Consider the following 21,853-nt stretch of genomic DNA (forward strand, 5'->3'; position numbering starts at 1 on the left):
AGTCCTAAATTAATTTGTCTCAAAAGTGATGTAGGTGTGAAAGGGGAATTGACAAAAACCCATGTGATTTTTATAGAATATTTTTGAGGAGGGAAATGGAAATCAACCCACAGTGGTCAATACTTCCAAGGTTGTCAAAAATAAAAATAGGAAGTCTTCAGCACTATTGGTGGGAGAATTTACAAATTCTTATAAGTTGACTGGAATTATATGGACAACATGCATTAAATTTTAAAATTGGCATATATCTTAAATTTGTATAAATAGTTAAATGGGTAGTATCCCTAATAAAAGTGTGGTTAAATATATTATGACAGATTGATAAAATAGCAAATTATGCAGCCATCAAAATATTGAAAAGACTGAAGTGTTTCTAAATATAAAAATAGAAACATGTCCATGACCTATTGAAAAAAAAATTTATTGATACATAATAATTGTACATATTCATGGAGTACATGTTATATTTTGATACAAGCATACAACATATAATGATCAAATCAGGGTAATTGGGACATGATTCACCTGAAACAATTTTCATTGCTTTATGTTGAGAACATTTGAAAACTTCTAGCTATTCTGAAATATAATAAATTAATTTTAACTATAGTTGCCCTATTGCACTATTGAACACTAGAACTTTTTCATTCTATTTAACAGAATTACCCATTCACCAACACCTCTTCATTACCCCTTCCCACCACCCTTACCAATCTCTAGTAGCCACCATTCTATTCATGACCTTCTTGAGACCAATATTTTTTAGGTCCCATATATGAGTGTGAAAATGCAATATTTGTCTTTCTGTGCCTGGTTTATTTAACTCAAAATAATGTCCTCCAGATCCATCCATGTTTCTGCAAATGACAAAATTTCATTCTTTTTTCATGGCTAAATAATATTCCATTGTGTACATACACCACATATTTTTTATCCATTCATCCCTTGTTAAACACTTAAGCTGATTCCACATTTTAGCCATTGTGAATAATGCTGCAGTAAACATGGAAGTGCAAATATCTTCTGGTTACATTTTATGCCTTTGCCTCACCCCAGTGAGGTTTAGAGGCATGCTCTTCCCCTCTACAATGTTCATCGTGTCTGTGATCATTAGTTGTGAGTTTACCCCCCCCCAACTCCTTCATCCCTGGAGAATATCACTACCGTGTGAGCACCATAATGTTGATCAGTTAGTACCAATTTGATGGCGAGTATACGTGTGGACTATTCCTCCGATCTTGTGATACCTCACTGTGGATAATAGGCTCAAACCCAATCCAGGAAAATATAAGAGGTGCTAGATCACTGTCATTTCTTATAATTGAGTAATATTCCATTGTATACATACACCAAATTTTAGTAATCCACTCATGATTTGACAGGCACTTGGGTTGTTTCCACATCCTTGTAATAGTGAATCGTGCTGCCATAAACATTCAGGTGCAGATGTCTCTATTATAGAATGTCTTTTGCTCTTTTGGGTAGATGTCCTATGGTGCTATTGCTGAATCGAATGGTATTTCCCCTCCCAGCTCTTTGAGGTATCTCCAGATTCTTTTCCACAGAGGTTGCACCAATCTGCAGTCCTACCAGCAGTGTAAAAGTGTTCCCATTTCTCCACATCCTCACCAGCATTTGTTGTTTTGGGATTTTTTGTTAAAGGCCAATCTCACTGGATCCCCACCTCTCACCTCTCACAAAAATCAATTCAAGATGAAGGGATGGGTATATACCTACTTGATGAGTGTGATGCGCACTGCCTGGGGAATGGACATGCTTGAAGTTCTGACTGGGGGGGATGGAGATGGGGGGAGGGGATGGGTGCATACCTACATCATGAGTGCTATATACACTGTCTAGGGAATGGACACTCTTGAAGCTCAGACTCGGGGGGATGGGGAGGCATAGGCAATATATAACCTGAACTTTTGTACCCCCATAATGAGCTGAAATAAATAAAAAAAAAAAAGATGGATAACAGACTTAAACCTAAGGCCTGAAACCTTAAGAATTCTAGAAGACGATGTTGGGAAGACCCTTTCTGACATCGGCCTAGGCAAAGAATTTTTGAAGAAGACCCCCAAAGCAATCACTGCAGCAACAAAAATAAATAAATGGGATCTGATCAAATTAAAAAGCTTTTGCACAGCCAAGGAAACTATCGTTAGAGTGAATAGGCAACCTACAGAATGGGAGAAAATATTTGCTGTCTACCCATCCGATAAAGGGCTGATAACAAGAATCTATCTAGAACTTAAAAAAATCAACAAGAAAAAAATCAAACAACCCCATCAATAAATGGACAAAGGAAATGAACAGAAACTTTTTAAAAGAAGACTGAATAATGGCCAGCAAACATAAAAAAATGCTCAACATCTCTAATCATTAGAGAAATGCAAATCAAAACCACAATGAGATATCACCTATTGAAAAAAATTTTAAAGTGAGTTACAAAGCAGTGTATGTAGTATGGTTTTTATAAGATAGATTGACGCAGAATGCAGGCAAGATGAAGATAGAGACACTCACACATGGAAATGATCTTCATTTAATTGAGTGTCTATGTCTTGGTGATAGAATTATGGGTAATTTTTAAGTTTATAGTTTTAAAGTAAAATTTTATAATAAAATGGCTAATTCAAGTTAAAACAAGGGAATTCACAAAGAAAATTAATATGATTTAAAGGTAGCATATAGGGATTAATAACATATTTGATAGGAAAGTATATATATTGAGAAATTATTACTAATTTAAAAAACATCACTTTTATATTCAATGGTAACTTTTTCTGTGAAGATATATTTTCTTTTTTTTAAGGATGAAGTTTTTGATGTATTTTTAATCTGAAAATAAACAAATTCAACTTTCTGGAAGCTTTACGTTATTTTGTGATTATATAAACCAAGTGAACAAAAGCTTTCACCTATAGTACAGTTGATGGTGGTAATGAATTCACTTGAAGAGAAAAATTGACCACAAAGTAAAGATATTGGATGTACTTGTCCAGTTTATATTACTTAGGGATGGTGGTAAAATGTTTTCTGGCTTATAATGCATGCATGAATTAAAGACAGACATAAAAGAACAAGTATATTTGAGGTACTAAAGGTAAGTATGGTTAGCATATAGAAAGATGAATAGATTGACCATGGGTCTTCCAGGGAAGGGGAGGCTGTAAATAGGAATTACCTCATGCAGCAGCCTATAAATCGTGTTTAGTATTCTAGATTTTATCCTAAGAGAAATAAGGAGCCACTGAGGAGTTTTAGTCAAATGGAGATGCATAACCATCTTTATCTTTTTCAAGCTCATTATGACTCCCACGTGGCAAAGGGACTTTATTGGAAATGGAGGATATTTGTGCAGGGATTGGAGGGTCAATAGGCTGAGTGAGGATGCAAGAACAGCTATGAGGTCATAGTAGTTGTCAAGTCATGAAAGCATTGTGATTTTTGACTAGAATGGTGACAATACACATTTTTATAAAAGCTTTTTTGTTGTAGAATCTACATGTTTTGAAACTTGATTAAATGAAAACAAGGAAGACAGAGATCCTAGATGACCCAAAAGTTCTGAAAGGAGAGGTTTAGTAAATGGTGGTTTCATTTACTAAGGTAATCTATATTTGAGGAGGAGTAGGTTTGAAGTGGATTTTAGTTTTTTGTTTTGTTTTTAATTTGGGTCATGTTAAGTTTGAGGTGGACTTATTCAGTAAACAATAGAATTGTTCCAGTAGTAGATGAAGCTCTCTGTAAAATTATTCCCTCAAATCTTTCTGTAGAAAAGTGGCACTGACTCTGAAAATCGTCTGTTTTTGTTTTTCCAGGAAATCTTTCCTTGATATGATGGACATCCAAACTCTGTCATACCAGGAAACAATCACTTGATGTGAATTATTAATTTAATAATTATCATACAGAATCCACAGGAAGTCTTTAGGGTATGAAATAAAAAGGCATCTGGCAAGCTGTGTTTAGATACAGACCTTGAATGACTATTTTTCAATGAAAGAGTCTTTGTTGACAGATATAAAAATGTCTTGTGCTATGAATTGATTTCAACTTAGTCATATTGAAAAATGTGGTCTTCCTTGAGAAACCACCCCAGAGAATTTCCTTATTTTCAACCAATGTAGAATATAATTAAAAAAAATAAATTTGCATTGAAAATATTATAGAACATATATACAATTTAAAAATATATTGAATAAAAGTAGTGTATTTCTATGTGAAACTAAGCAAATATTTTGTATCTCCAAAAATACCTTATTCTGAAATTTCCCTGAGATTGAAAAACAGTACTCAAACCCCACATTCTGCCCACATATTTATTGCAGCATGACTTAGCGCTCTTCTGTGAAAGATCATTTGCACATTCTTTTCAAAAATCATCTCATGAAAACAATTACTTTCAAAGGGAAAAAGAAAAAGAATCTGGATCCAGAAAATTTTATTTACACTTGCAATACAAAGTTATTTATCTTGCAGCAATTTCAACAATGAAGACTTTTTAATAAAGAGCTATAAGTGTATTTTGTTGTTGCAAGATAGAAATAATAACTTTGTTGCTCAAAATTGGCAGACCTAAGCCTAAAAACTTTCTTGTTTGACCTTGAGTCTACAGACTTAGGTACCTCAAAGTTCATCTTTCTCTTGAGTCTTTGGGTGCAATTTTGTTTGTAGCTTAGGTCACATTTGCTTGTGTCTTCAGAAACTGAGCCCTTTTGTACTTCAGGCACTATATAAGACAGTTGGCATATGCCACAAGAATAAAAAATAAAACCATTGTTGGTTATAATACTCAATTATCTAATGACCTTTCTGAAAAGGTGATATTTATGCTTAGAAGCTTTGAGCTATGAAAATTAGGGGAAGGAAAAAGGGGTGCATTTATTGCAGAGAAATAACATATATTAACACAAAGGCCCTTAATATTGAAAGAGTTGGTATACTTGTGGAACTGAAAGAGGCCAGTTATCTGTGAAGTCATGAAATGGAGGTGAGAGGATTTGACAGGAGACTTGTGAATCTAGAGTTTTAACTTTGTTCCAAGGTCAGTAGGAGGACATTAAAGAATTTGGGGGAATGTACACAGTTTTAAGAGCATCACTCTGATACTGTTTGTGGTGAGAAGGACATAGAGAAGGTAAGTGCTCCGGAGGTACAGAGTTTCATACTGGGTGCAGATTGGCTGAAAGAAAATGTTCTTATCTATGAAATCTGGTTAAATAAAGTTTCCAATTAAGTTAGTTAAGGACTTTGAGAAACTGGATGACCACATAAGCAGGAACAGATATCCTATTCAGCAATATAGGTTCCCTAGGCCCATCAGATCCCCCAGTGGAATGGTACCCATGACACTAAAGACAAAAGGTAAAATTTGTCCAGTTATAGAATTTACAATCATTGTTATGACCTTGCACTGTTGAACTTGGATCTTAACATCACCATTTCAAAAGAACTAATAATCTATGTACTTCTATTTAAGAGGATATTTATACAAATATCTGGTTTTTATGATCCTTAAATTAAACTTAGAATCAAAAGGCCACATCATCATCAGTGGCTCATCCTGCTCTCCAGAAGCCTAGAAAGCCCATTTCCCTTCAGGAGGCTCTTTCACTTTTATAGGTGACTTGGACAAGGATGGTGGCAGTTATGATGGAAAAATGTAATAGCCTCATATGAGGTATGATGTGCAGGGAGCACTGACAGGATTTTCTGATTAGTTGGATGGTAGGGATTTTTCTGGAGAAGGGAAGAATCTTAAAGGATTACCTGATAGTGGATGGTGGTGACATTTAGCTAATATTCCTAACTAAAATGCATCCATTGCATCAATTAATGACTAAAATGATTGTGTCCCAGTGTGGAGTTCAGCTTCTTTTATGCACTGGCTTAGTGCTCTAAATTCTACTCCCCTCCTTTTTGACTGACCTTGACTTTTCAGCTCTATATAATTTTATGTTCTTATTTTTATTTGTATTGAAGAAAAGGATTTTCTTCTTCTTAGGTAGTTAATGTGAGTGTCATAACTTAGCTCAAATTCAGTTGCAAGGATGTTCATTGCAGCAATGTTTCAGTAGTGAAATAGTAATAAATATCCTTGATGCATGTGGTGGAATACTATCAAGCAGATAAAAAGAATGTAATAAATCCGTAGTTCTCAACCAGGTATGATTTTGGCCACCAAGAGGACATTTGGCAATGTCTAGAGACTTTTTTTTTATTGTAATGAATGGGGTGGGAAGGTGGTGATCATTGTATTAACATCTGGTAGATGGAGGCCAGGGATGCTGCTAAATACCCTATAATGCAAAGGACAGTGCCTCCCTCATAAAGAACTATTCAGTCCATGGTGTTAATAATACCTTTGGGAAACCCTGTATTAGCTCCACATATAACAGTAACGATATGCCCCAAATACATAATGTAGAGTGAAAAAAGGAAAGTTGTAGAACGACAGGAAAGTATGACAGTATGTACATTCATTATTTTAATGTTAGCCATTATACTATAGCAAAATTAAAATGGCTTAACACAATAGATGTTTATTGTTTGCTCATGTCACAGTCTCTGACAATCCATGACAGCATGTAGCTTTCCTACATATGGTGATGCAAGGACCTAAACTTCTTTTATCTTATTGCTCCTCCATCATTTCAATAACAGAATTCTCTGCCTTCAGTCACTGCATGGCAAAGGGGAAGTAGAAAAGGCATATTAGCTTTTAAAAGTCCCAAGCCGGGAATTGACATAAATTACTTTCACTCATATTCCATTGCAAGAAACTAATCAAATAACAATATCTGGATGAAAGAAGGGCTATGAAATGTAGTTACAGGCTGAACAGTTTATATTTTGGCAATACTACTTCAGTATGGAGTGGAACAATGTGGATTCTCTGCACAGATCATTAGCTCTGTGAAGGATACCTAGCACTTATGTAAATTTGTAACGATCATAAACACACACATACACATGACAACAATATTATATATTGTTTATTGATATAGAAATGTGTATGAAAAATGGATCTATTTGAATGAATTGAACGTAAAAATTATATAAGGTGGCCATTTATAAAGAGGAGAGAAGAATAGGACTGGAGATGAGGAAGTAAAAGTATCTTCACATGTATTTGAATTGTTTTCTTTTATGGTTAGATTATGAACACAAAATTAGGACAAGTTATTAGTGATTATGATTTCTCAGAGATGCGTATATATGTACTTGTATAACTCTGTGGACTTCTCTATCTAGCTTTACCTATCTCAAAGAAATAAATAAGTTGAGAAAATCAAATGTGTTTTATATCAACTATTTTTAAATTGATATATACATGAGGTATAACTTCTATATTATTTTCATATTTTATTTAAAAACCTTAGTTATCTATTACAAGAATTTTTATAAAGCTCTTATTGATAAAAAGTATATTTTGGAGGAATATTATGCAGTGTTCCTTATTATATGGTTTTATTCAGAGTCATATACAAAATACAATGCTGACATGCTGTCGAACTTCTTTAAAAATTATATCTACATCATGATATTTTGTAGATAATATTCTTGTTTCTTGTATACTTCAGTGTCTCATGTAGTATCACCTTTTCTTCCTGAAATATACTTGATTTTTTAAACTATCTTGTAGATATTGTCTACCTTCCATGAAAGAAATAGAAACCCAAACCAAATACAATTCAAAATTCAAGCTGTATGTGTGTGTATTCTGGTTTATTTATAAGTAGAATCAAAGGAAAATTGAACAATCAGACCATAGAAATTGTGGAGCCGTGGGCCTTCCCTCTCGTTCCCCCTAGTTGCATGCTATTGGGTATACCTCATTGCACGTGTCCTTATTTTATAAGTCTTATGTAAAAATTTTCAGGAAGTGCATGTTTGTCCAAATTTGACTCAGGATTCAATGTTGGTGCAATCATCCTTGACCTGGAGGCAATGTCACACAGTACAAACATGATACCAGAGACGCTGCTTATGAATGTGTTGAAGGGAAAGATGGTAGTTCTCAGAGAAGGGAGAAAAATTATGGATGGGGTAGAACTTCCTAAATATCTCTTTTATTTGGTGTATTTCATGCTCCACACTATTTTTGACAGAAAGAATTTTGAGTTGTTTTTGATCTTCTGATTTTCAAAATCTTTACAAACAACAATGTGCTTTAATGGCTTCACATGTATGTTTCTTCCTGTTATGATGTAACTTTGAATTAGCAATATACCAATATGTAATATTAAAGCATGATTATAATAAATTTGTTTCTCCACTACACTACAACACACACAATTAAGGAGTAAATTAAGCTCTTTGAAAACTGTGATTTTAACAGGGAGATGAGAAGAAAAGTGATTGGATCATTATATTACATCAGCTAAGTTTTAGATATGATTTCCTTATTATTAAAGACATCTGCACTAGGATGTTTATAGCAGCACAATTCACAATTGCAAAGGTATGGAAACAACCGAAGTGCCCATCAATACATAAATGAATTAATAAAATGTGGTATATGTATACCATGGAGTGCTACTTAGCCACAAAATCAATGGTGATCTAGCACCTCTTGTATTATCCTGGATAGAGCTGGAGCCTATTCTACTAAGTGAAATATCACAAGAATGGAAAAGCAAGCACCACATGTAGTCACCATCAAATTGGTATTAATTAATTAACACTTAAGTGCACATATAATAATAACATTCATAGGGTATCTGGCAGGTGGGGGGAGGAGGAGGGGATAGGGTTATTGACACCTATTTGGTGAAGTGTGCACCATCTTGGGGATAGACATCCTTGAAGCTCTGACTCTGGTAGGGCAAAGGCAATATATGTAACCTAAACATTTGTGCCCCCGTAATATGCTGAAATTAAAAAATTTAAAAAAGAAAACCCAGAAATAGATTCAAATAGGCTCAGTTTATTTTATAGCTTTATTGAGGTATAATTGATGTACAAAAACCTACACATATTTAATGTATACAGTTTGATGAGTTTGGACATATGCATACACCTGTGAAACCATCACCACAGTCAAGTAACAGAAATTTCAATGTTTCATTGTGCCTCTTTGTTTTCAACAAAGGGGAAATCCAGTGGAGGAGGGGTAGCCTTTTCATCTTTTCATTGTGCGTATATTCATATAATACTTGTGTATTATAAATTAATGAATGAAAAGATGAATGAATCAATGAAAATTTGTCAAAAAATTAAACAGTACTGTGGTAATTGGACATCCATTAGCCAAAGAAAGAAAAAAGAACCACAACCTAAACATCAGAGGGACTTAAATATAAATATGACATTATAAAACTTACAGAAAAATATTAATCGAATATATTTGGTCTCTAAAGCTAAGCAAAATGTTCTTAGACTTGACATCAAAGACATAATCCATAAAAAGAAAAATTGATAAATTATGCCTCGTCAAAATTAGAAACTTTTGTTCCACAAAATATGATGTTAAGAAGATGAAATACAAGCTACAGACTGGGAGAAAATATTTGCAAACCACATATCTGGCCAAGGACTAGCATCCAGAATATATAAAGGACTCTCATAACTCAGCACTAAAAAATCCAATCAAAAAATAAAGAAAATACATGCACAGACATTTCACGGAGAAAGATGTACACATGGCATATATAAGTGCAATGAAAGACGTTCAACATCAATAGCCATTAGCAATAGAAATTAAAAACAAAATTAATGACTGTCATCACAATCAGTCAAAATGGCTAAAATAAGAAAATAGATACCAAATGCTGGCAAGGAAGCAGAGAAGCTAAATCACTCATATGTTGCTGGTAAGAATATAAAATGGTACAGCCACACTGGAAAATAACTTGGCAGTTCATTTTAAATCTAAAAATGGACTTAGTATATGACTCAGCAATTGCACTCTTAGTCATTCCAAAGAAATGAAAACTTGTTTTCATGCAGAAACTTATACACAAATATTCATAGCAGCCTTATTCATAATAGCCAAACACAGGACATTATCCAAATATCCTGCAATATGTGAGTGGTTAAAACCAAACAAACTGTAGCACATGCACAGCATGGAATACTACTCAGCAATAAAAAGGAACACACTATTAATGCATACAACAACTTGGATAAACCTCATGTAATTTATGCTATATGGAAAAAATCTCAAATGGATGCATATTGCATGTTTCCATTTACATAACATTTGTGAAGTAACATTATTATAGAGATAGATGGCAAATAGATGAGTGGTTGCCAGCTTGTGAACCTCTCCACCTCAAGAGCTCAGAGGTTGGATCCACTGATACAGAACTGAGTATGTCTTGTGTGTTTGTGGTTGTGCTTGTGTCTGTGTGAGAGGGTAGGAGGCTGAGCGTGGAAAAAAATGCCTGGAAGCAAAATACATTTGAGCACAGCTGGTTTCTTTTGTGACTGCTCAGCCCATCATGTCCAAGATTTACAAACATATCACAAAAGGGAGTTTCCGGGGGATACATCTCTTAAGAGGATATCTGTTTGTGGGTTTTCAGGAAACTACGGAGCCTGCTCTGCATCTGGCTTCCCCCAGGGACAGTCAGGGTGCCTTCAGATTAGATTTTTTAAGTTGAGGTAAAATTCATATAACATAAAATTAACCATTTTAAAATGTACAATTCAGTAGTATTTAGGACATTCAGGATGTTGTGCAACTACCACCTCTATTTTGGTCCAAAGTATTCCATTACCTCAAAAGGAAACAATGTACCCATTAAGAAGTCAGTCTACATTCCTCCCTCACCCAGCCTCTGGCAACCACTAAGCTACTTTCTGTCTCTAAGGATTTTAGTATTCTAGTCTTCATATAAAAGGAATTATACAATATGTTATCCTTTGTGATTGGCTTCTTTCACTCAGGAAAATGTTATAGGGATGGGAGGAAGGCGGTGGGTGTGGCTATGAAAGGAAAATATGAGGTGTCTTGCGGTGATGGTACATTTATCTAACACTTTGATTGTGTTTGTGTTTACATGAAGTGATGTGGTAAAATTAAGTATAGCTATACACACAAAAATGAGTGCATGCATAAATGCTGAAATCTGAATAAGGTCTATAGATTATACCAATGTCAGTTGTTTTGTTATTGTACTGTGGATTTTTTAAATTTTTAATTTTTATGGATACCTAAAAGTTGTACATATTTATATGGTACTTGTGATATTTTGATAGAAGCATATAATGTATAATGATAAAGAGAGGTGGTGCTTAATGGTTACAAAAATACAGTTAGAAGGAACAAGATCTAGTGTTCGGTAGCACAATAAGGTGACTATAGTTGACAATAATTTATTGTGTATTTCAAAATAACTAGAAAAGTGGAATAGGAATTGGAATGTTCCTAACACAAAGAAATGATGAATGTACTATAGTTTTGCAAGATGTAGATACTGAGTAAGCCTCAGGGGAGGGTGCACAGGACCACCCCATACATTTTTAAAAACTTCTTGTGAAATTAAATATTAAAAAGTTTTTTAAAACAGGCTTAGTTCAGTTTTTTATAACTCGATTCTAACGCAATTAGAGCCATCATTTTAGTTCCTATTATAATATTAATGTTCACCCAAATGAACCTTATGTATTTTTGACAAAATAAGAAATGTCATAGGTTTTTACTTTCTATTTCATTTGCAATGCCAGCATCTGTTTGCTGAATTTAATTGGGGAGATCCATAGAAAAGAACTTGAGAAATGCTAGTTCAACTTATGTAAGGTTTTCAAATAACATTGCTTAGTTTTGTTTTCTCTGGGCTTTTGGGCTTCATGGTTCAATTAAATTTAAAACAAGCTAGAAACAAATCAGAGATTGACCTTGAGCCGCCGTATTATTACTTTGCTAAATAGGGACTTTTACCATTGTAATATAAAAGAAAAAGACACTTTACCAGCATAGAAAGTTGGAAGGACCTGATCACAGAATTTAAAGAGTAAGAATTTTTTTAAAAAAAAAACACTCCAATGTCTTTGTGTGTTTCCTATTTCACCATGGCCTGATGTGACCTTTAACATGCACTAGGACCTGTATTTAAATAAGTGTTTGAGAACTTCTCCAATGGCATTTGCCAAATCATAGAGGCTTGAAAGAAACTTAACTAGCAGTGGTACATTTGAATAAGAAATATTACATGTAACAGGAAAATCTCTTGGATTCCAAGTATAACAAAAATTTCAGCTTGCTAAATGAAATATTAATGATCCCATTTTAAGAAGTATGTATGTACACTGACTTGAAATTTGCAAGTAATATCTGTGATTTCAATGAACTTCAAAGAAACAATCATATAATTTTATAGTCTCATCACAAAAATGTGACTTGCAGTGTTAGTAGTAGTGTTTTCTGACTACAAATGATATGTATATGTATGTAAATATACACAGACATGCATGAGTATATGGAATATGTATTTATGCAAGTACATGTCATATGTTTTTCTATTGGTACATGATTGTTTCAACATTTTCCCATTTTTCTAGGATGCTAATAGTCTGTCCTGCTCATTCCCATATTTACTTTTAGTTCTGTTTAATTCACCATTAAAATGTTTTTCATTTAGTCCAAGTCATATTTGCATTCCACAGTCTAGCACAATCCCACATTTTCATTGAAACACTTCCTAAATACCAAAATGCCAACCTTAATCTCTCTTCTTTCTGGCCTTCTGTAACATTAATTACATGTACCACAGGTGTTGACACTTAATTATGGTATGTTTCAGCTTGTCCTAGGAAGAATATTTGGTGGTACATAAACATATACACTATTTTAAATAGAAAAATAATTGCTGACATTTAAAACAGTCATATCTGGAATTTTGCTTAGGATTAATTCTGTTTCTTGCAGTAACTCAACACTTAGTCCATTTTTCAGATGAGAAAAACCAAAGTTCAAAGGGTCTAAATAAAGTACCCAGGTGGCTCAACTACTCCATGGTAGAGCTGAGATTTAAACCCAGGCTGTCTTATTCCCAAGCTTGACTCTCCACCAGTATTCATTGATAATTTTAGGTATTTCATATGAGCACATTTTTAGAAGTGTTTATTCTTTTAAATGCATATAAGAATAACATTTACTAGGTGGTACCATACATTGATTCAGTCAAACCAAGTGACTTGCACAAAATCTAGGTAAAATCTCTTAAGACTCCATACAGCCTGGATTTTATATTCAGGATGGGATAGGAGACTGTCCTTTGCTTAGAAAACAAAAGAAACACAACAAAAACAAACAAAACCAAAAACCTGCTCCAATGCCATTGTGTAGAAGAACGCAAATATGTGGTGAGTCAAGGCTATGTAAATTAGGCCCTGTGGTTGGTCTAATACATCGTCTGTGTTAGGGGCTGACATGCTGCCCAGAACTCAGCCCCAGTAATGACTTTTCTATGAAGGCAATAGTCTTAGAATCCTCGCTATAAAAGTTTAACAATGTTTCCAAGCCCTCAGTCTTCATGGAGGAAGTAGATGTATGGATGTACCACAAACCAGTCGTGTAACACATCTCCATCATGGGCTTCTCAGTGGCAAATTCCACTAGAGGTGTTTCAGACACACAGTTCGTACTTAGTAAACCCCAAATTTTGAAGACTACTACTAAAAATTTGTTTTAAAGGTGGAATTCAGTGTTTATATAATTATCGGGAAGTCATTTCTTTCGAAACCCTCAAATCACAGAACCTCATTTTAGCTGATGAATTTGTACATGTAATTCTCTATTATTGATCTTCCTGGAATGATTTTTTATACCTCACCTTATCCTGTAAATTAATAGAAAATGAACCTTACTAAAAATATATTTTCCCCTCTACTTTTGCACATAAATTTCCATGATATGTCTTACGTGCATGTAATCTAGTTAACACTCAGAGTCTCTGACCCTTTAGACTACCTTAGATCCTGCCACATTTCTCAATATTCTCAATATGAGCTTTCTAAATATTTTAGTTTAGTTTTTTTAAAGCTATCAAGTTATAGTTAATGCTGATTTGGTGGTAGTTAATATCAATGTAATAAATAAAATATAATGGAAAGAATAGTTAAGAAATATGAATGGCAGAATTCTCTAGAATTTACCATTGAACTACCTGTGTGACCTAGAACTAATTATATAAACTCTGTGCTTACATTTCTTTCACCAATGAAGAGATGATATGAGGATTTCTAACATACACTTCAATATCTTTGACCAAAAAAAAAAAAAAAAACACTTCAGTTATCGGATTACTTATCTGACTTGTGTTTGTTCTGTATTCTCTTATGTATGCTGGGAAATGTGAATCCATATACGATCAGTGAATTACCGTAATGAGATTCATCTCCTGGCATTAAGATTGAGAATTTTTGTTATTGACGGACAGAGCTATGGTATTGTGAGGCAATATTTCTTATTATATTGCTTTTGTTGAAGTTAGTGAGTAGTGTAATCCTTAAAGTAAAATAAAATGTGGAGCCAAACAAATTGCCTCTCATATTTACAGAGGGCAGGCATGCGTATTACTTCACATTATGCATAAGTGAAGTTGTAAAATACTGCTGCAGTTGTTTTGATGATTCAACAGTTAGGGTGTATCCTCAATCAAAGAGCTGATGTTAACAGAACATGCCACAGTACAGCATATACTAATTGCATATGGCTTCATATGGGCTCTTAAAAATATAAAAATGTGAAACTTTTAGGTTCCACTGAATATCAGAAGTTCAAAATTCTAAGTGGCAGAAAGGGATATAATTTGATATTTGAACTCAAAAACTGGATTATATTAGTTAGAGATTCAGGAATATTTGCAGGGTGTACGTGACCTTTACATAGCATGATCTACTGAAACCTGTTTGTCCAAATGTTTATATGTATGCACACTGACATTTAAATGGAAAACAATGGGCTATAAATCCTCTCGTTAAGAAGAGTGCCACTAACTCCACTGACTGATTATTATTCTTGAAACAACGTCCTTTCTCTTGCATGATAAATGCTTCTTTTGTAAAAAAAAAATCTATTGCTATTTATAAAATACATTATTCAGAGATTGTAACCAAGGTTAAAAGTATCATATTTGAACTTTAACTTAGACATATTCAAAACATGTCACAACAGGGTTGGTATTTGATGTTCCGTGTATTAGGTCTGGGCTGAGGTGGCAGTTGTAACCAGTTACCTTTATTGCTATATTGCCCAGCTACCATTTCTGGACAATGCTTAGAGGTAGGAGATATTGACATAGTAGTTTAGAATGTGCAATCAATCATTCAATGAATATCTGGGGAGTGTCAGATACCATGCTATGTGTTGGGAATACACTGGTGAACAAGACAATTTTTACCTTCATGGTTATTAAAACCCATTGGCTTTTTTTCTTATTTCAGCTTATTATGGAGGTACAAAAGTTCAGGTTATATTTATTGTCCATCCCCCCATTCCCCCGAGTCTGAGCTTCAAGCGTGTCCATTCCCCAGACAGTGCGCATCACACTCATCATGTAGGTATACACCCATCCCCTCCCCGTAATTATTTCCGGATTTGTCAGTTTTCCAAGGGCTTACTGCAAGCAAAAGCAAGTAGCTGAAGCTTGTCTCTAATCTTTCTCTTTGTGCTCACTATTTTTACCTTTCATTTCATCCCACAGATGTGATTTGACCCACTAATGTCTCAACTCTTTCCCAGACCAATGTAAAGATAACCAGATCATGAGCAGCTCCACTTCTAATTACAGTTTGCATCATTTGCTTGTGATTTTTTTTTTTCATTTTAACAGCATACCATAAGGAGGAATACCACTACAGGGCAATAGTTCCAATCAGCTCCTCACAACATGTATAGTTTCAAATTTAACTCTTGAGAAAGACTTTTAACTCTATCTCAAAATACTCCCAATAAGTTGATGAGTTACTTCAACTTTATAGTTCAAATAATGTAACCCATTTCATTATTCTATCTGTTTTATTTTTCTTTTGTCTGTTCTTTAAAGTGTGACTGAATCATAAATGTTCTCCTGAATTAATTTTAGCCACAAATAATTATGATAATTTCCTCATTATACATGGATTCCCCTATGGATTTCCCCTATGATCAATACGAACCAACTCAACATCTTCCCAGCTTTTTCCAACTCCAATGAACTCATCCTATTCTGAATTTAGAATGCATTTTTTTTTGCCATTCATCTGGTCACTATTCATGTTCTGAATTATATTATTGAATTGTCTTATTTGTCTTCATACCCAAAGTTTCATCAAATAGAATGAAATCTTCAGAGTAGAGATTTTAAGATAAATAGAAAGATAGATAATCACTCACAGTATTTAGCAAAGTGATTAAAAAATATTGAGTATTTGATAAATATTTGCTGTATTTTTTAGTTTCAGATAAAAATGAGGATATTAATCATTTAGACCTTCAATAATATTAGCATGCAAAATATTAAAAAATAAGCAATAATAATAACAATAAAATAATTTTAATTGTTTCAAAAAGTTCTTGGTACTTCTAGTATTAAAAAAGAAAAAAATATATAAAATGAAAATTTGAACACTATGAAAATATTGTAATTATAATTTACCAATATTAGCAGTGCATTCAATACAAATGCTATACAGTTACTCCATATTCAATAAATGTTCAAAGTAATTGCTATTTTTTAGATCATTGAGAAGTTAGATAATTAGGATTAGCAATAAAGTATTGCCACAAGTGGCACCTTTTTGAAGATAATTTGGATTATCAGAGTAATAAATAAGTCTTAGTTTGGGTGGCAAAAGTCCTTGTTCTTTAGCTATAGCTATAGATAATTTGAATAATTCATTTTTAAAATAATAAAGATAAACACAGCCAAGATTATGTTCATTAATGTTTGGGGACTAAATATTGTTTATGCAATAAAAATATATTGATCTTATATTGACTCTTTCTCTTCAAGTTATAGTTTATTCAGCTCTCCACATTGAAATTGTTTTTGTTTATATACTATTCTCTTATATTTGCTCTCTTTTCCTAAAGAACAATTATTGACTGTATTATTAGATACTCTTGGAATGCATTAAACATTTCTACTTGAGGACATGTGCAATGGGATGTATTTTGCAGTTGTCCAGTTTCTTCCCAGGTGCCTAAGCTAAGGCTTTTCCTTCTAAATATCACCATGGTCTAGGAGCCGATGTGCTTACTCCCAATTGTGAAGGAGTTGATTATAATTGCCCCATGGTATTGCAGAAGTAGAAGGACCCACGTAGGGAAATTCAAATGAGAATGGGCAAATAATTTGTGTGCAGTGGGTATCTCCTATCCTCAGCCTCAGTGGTTCTTCTCTACTATGCCTGGGGGAAAAGAGGTACAGGATTGTCATTCTTTCTCTATTTTCTTTTCTGTTTTATTGCTTCAGAATAAACTCTGAGGCTTACTTTATGAAGATCTACCATTTTGGCTTTCAAGACAGTTTGAGAAAATGTTTAAAAATCTGACTATTTACTGCTTCTTAGTATTTTCAACTTTGTGTAATAATCTTTCTTTTTCTTGAAAACTCATTAATAATTTTTGAAAAAATAAGAACCAAGAAATGAGGTGGGAATTTTAAAGGACAAAGATAAAAACATAAGCATTTTCTCATTAGGGACATAAACCAAATATTGTGTTAATCAGGGAAGGATAGAGAAAGCATTTCCCCCTTAAATCACTTATAGCTACCATCCATTTGGTAATAATTATAAAGCTTACACACACACACACACACACATATATATATGAGCTGGAACACATAATTTTATTTACTATAGCCTCTTTTATGACATATATATATATATATATATATATATAAACTCTCAACAGACCCAGGCCAGGGCATATGCCCTGAGAACTTTGCAAAACTCCAAATTTGCAAACACCACTAAAGCATATAATTCCACTCATAAAATTTAGTAAAGTATAACTGCATAATTACAGAGACACCCGTTATACCCTTAATGATTATATAAATCCAAATAAGTTATAAACCTATTAAAATAAAGTCTACTACTGAAAAAACACACTACATTCTGTCACCTCAGTATAATTTTTAACCGTGAACTCACCTGAACCTCAAAAGAACTATCATGAGTGAATTATGAAGATAGTTGCTGGGCAATAAGTGCCTGGCAAGTTTCCTCTAAAATAGGATACTTTTTTCTCTGCTTAAATCTTGTTTCTTCTTATCTCCTATTTACTTGATGAGATGTTTCTTCTCAAGTAAAAATGCCCAAGTGACAATTTGGACACTTCTTGTTGCAGAAATAAAAATGCTTCATAATATTCTTCATTCAACTTATAGTCTGTTATGATTACTCCTGTGACTGAACTAGTACCTCTCTCACCTGTCACTTGTGTATGAAAATATATACCCAATACCTTGTCTTTCTTCTTAAATCTGTGAACATAAAAATTCATATTTTTGTTGCCTGTGACTATCTTCTTTCAAGGTAACCACTCTTTTAACTTTCACTAAACCTCTGCCTCCTACTTAATGAAATATTGAATATTGCACTCAATGAAATGGTTTTATAGCTTCTCTCTCTCTCTCTCTAAGTTTTTTATAAAGAACATAGTGGGGTTGAATAACTTCAAAAATCCAAATCCAAACCCTTGCTGATTTTAACATTGCAATTTTAATTACCCTAAGCTTCTACCTCACTGAACCAAGAATCATCTATTTTGTAAGACTCTTTAATTCCCCTACCTTTCTATTACCAGCACTATTAGATATCTTTAGAGAAGCAGACGTTAGAGAGATGGTAAGAGATGAATTATGGTATATTTTTCTCAAAGGAGAAAAATTTGCTTCAAATCAGGGGAATATATAGCTACAAAAAATAAGAGGAGGCCCAAGCTTCTTTAAAGAGAAAGATGAAGGATCATCTTGGATCCCTCACCAGCATATGTGACTTATATATGTACCTCAGCAAAATAGCAATATTCTGGATATAATGGAACTTCAGTGTTTCTCAAAAATAGTTAGCTATATCAGTATTAAATCCATAATGCTGAGGGCCTTCTTATCTGAAAAAGAAAGCTAACTAAATAATTCAGTGGCTTATAAAGCACTAATATGTAGTGCTAAATGCCCATCAATATTATTTATATTATGTTACTGTAAAGCTATGTTGCTGATTAAGCTGATATAAGCTCAGGAATTTTAACTGAGAATTCTATTAATATAGAATATTAGGACTTGAAGTGATTTTCATTAAATATCCTAGAAAGTATAATATATAAATTGAGAGATCTATATTTATGTGTTTTGTTGGACGTGTTGGTATTTTCAGCTTATTTTATATCACAAAGTTATATTTGGCAAGCTGAATTTTTGATGAGATATTGGAATGTAATATAACTCTGTTGATGTTGTGGAAACATTTTTAAATGAACAATAATTTACTGGATCCTCTATTGCTAAAGTTCCCTAGGATTTCAACAAAATGCAAAATGAAGAAATAAGAGACTTTAAAATAAATTTTCAGCAGTTTTATATAAATAAATCCACAAGGGGCTTATGGAAGAATACATGTTAGTTTTATTTTCAATTGTAGCAAAAAAATAATGTAATAATTTGACAACCTCTGCGTGTTGTAATATGTTTTTCTATAATGGCATCTTCTGAGTTTTGGAGCATTCTTAGAAATCCTTCAGAGTTCTGAATAAGATCTTCAGTGTGGATTGAATTCATTTGTACATGTGGCAGTCAGATCTAGGCAAAATTCAGGGAAAAAAAAAGTTGACAAACTAAATACAGACTTGCCCAGTCTGAGATCCTCCAGGGAAATAAAATCCCTAGACATAGCCTAGAAGCCTCCTAAGCTTCAAAGTTTAATTATTTGAACTGACTGAACAATCTGAACTAGGTACACCAGTGGTCCCCTACCTTTTTGGCATCAGGGACTGGTTTCATGGCGGACAATTTTTCCATGGACTGGGGGTGGGGGGGTGGCTTCGGGATGATTCAAGCACATTACATTTATTGTGCATTTTATTTCTATTATTACATTGTAATATATAATGAAATAACTCACCATAATGCAGAATCAGTGGAAGCCCTGAGCTTGTTTTCCTGCAACTAGACAGTCCCATTTAGGGGTGATGGAAGACAGTGACACCCAAACTGTGTTGCCTATGTCCAGTCTACTCCATAATCTCCTTTTGGTTGCTGCCACTGCAGAAAACCCTGCTTCATAAGATGTTGAAAATGGGAGCAGGCTTTCAGTTCTTTTTTGGCAATCTCAGGATATCGCCCTTGACTTTAATCCAGAACATATGGAGATTTGAAGTCATCTCAAACAAACTTTTAAGGCCACTGTCATTTGTGATCTCAAGCAGTTGACCGTCTCCTAGCATGGACAAAGTCAATTCATCTGGCTTATTCACAAATGGGTCACAGATCCATTCCTTTCCAGTTCAGGGGTCTTCTGTGGTTGGGAAGTAATGTCAAACATTTTTGAAAGCTGAGATAAGTGATCATGCATCAGCTGGGAAAAAGAAGGCCCTGGCTCAGTCTCTTTCAAAAGCTCTGCTAATGTTTGAAACATGCCAAAAATCCCAATGTTCATTCGTCACCCCCATAATTCCAGTTTGGCTTTGAATGCAGCCACTTTATCTGCCGACTGGAACACAGTTGTCATTCTCCCTGGTGCCAGATTGAGTTCTTTGAGCAGGTTGAATACGTCACGCAAGTAAGCAAGTTTTGCGACCCATTCTGTGCCATTGAAATGCGCTGCCAGTGTTGACTGTTTTTCTAAAAGAAATGTCTGGAGCAGCTCTCATTACTCAAAAGTTCTGGCCAGTTATCTACCTTTACTAAGCCATCTCACTTCTATTTGCAAGAGAAGACGTGTGTGCTCTGTGTTCGTATCCTCACAGAGCTGTGTGAACAGATGTGAGTTAAGGGGATGTCCTTTAATGTGGTTGATAATTTTAATCACATCCTACAAAATGTTGTTTAGTTCTGGGGCCATTTTTTGGCTAGCCAGCATTTCTCCATGGATAACACAGTATGTAGACTCACATTCAGAAGCAACCTCCTTGACCTGAGTAGTGAAACCAGAAAGCCATCCAGTCATGGCAGCCACTCTGTCCCTGCATATACCAACACAAAATGACGGATTCAGTTTTCCTGATATGTGATCATTCAAAGACTTGAATAGTTCTTCTGCTGAAGTGTTGGTTGGCAACAAAAGTGCACATAACATATCCTCAGGCGCATCCTCCCAAAAAATATATTGCACAAAAACAAGCATTGTTGTCTTGTCAACATCTGTAGAGTTGTCAACCTGGATTATGTACCGGGGTGACTCATTAATCCTCTCTAACAATTGTGTCTCAATATCTTCTGATATTTCATCAATTCTTCTAGTTATGGTGCTAGCCGAAAGAGGAACACGTGCCATCTTTTGAACTGCTGTCTCTCCTAAATGTTCATGGCAACTGTCCTTAGCAGCAGGCAGGATCAACTCTTAACCCGTGTGAAGGGCTTCTTAGCTTTAGCAATGTGTTAGCCACTAAGAATGATGCTCTCAGTGCAGACATATTTGATGAAGTGGTGGTATTCAATGATTGATTCTATTCTTCATGTTCATGTTTTTTTTTTCTTTTGAAAAATTCCAAAGTCTTGTTTTTTTAAATGTGGAGTGCTTGGTCTTCATGTGGAAAAGCAGTTTTGAAGGTTTCATGGCTTCTTTGAATAGCAGTCACTATGTATTATACAAAACAGACTTGGAAAATGTGAATCACCTATTGCAATGCACTCATAATTTAAGTAGGACTCTTGGTATTCTCTTTTAAATGCTGCTTTCATTTTGT

The 21,853-nt window shown here is 34.1% G+C and overlaps 1 pseudogene; it reads right to left on the reverse strand.

Annotated features, from left to right (window-relative positions):
• The window catches only part of LOC138379038 (ribosome biogenesis protein NSA2 homolog pseudogene), a 147,699-nt pseudogene extending 127,750 nt beyond the window's left edge, over positions 1–19,949 (reverse strand).
• Positions 19,950–21,853: the final 1,904 nt, after the last annotated feature.

This window comes from Eulemur rufifrons, chromosome 30 (assembly GCF_041146395.1).
Source record: "Eulemur rufifrons isolate Redbay chromosome 30, OSU_ERuf_1, whole genome shotgun sequence".
NCBI lineage: Eukaryota > Metazoa > Chordata > Mammalia > Primates > Lemuridae > Eulemur > Eulemur rufifrons.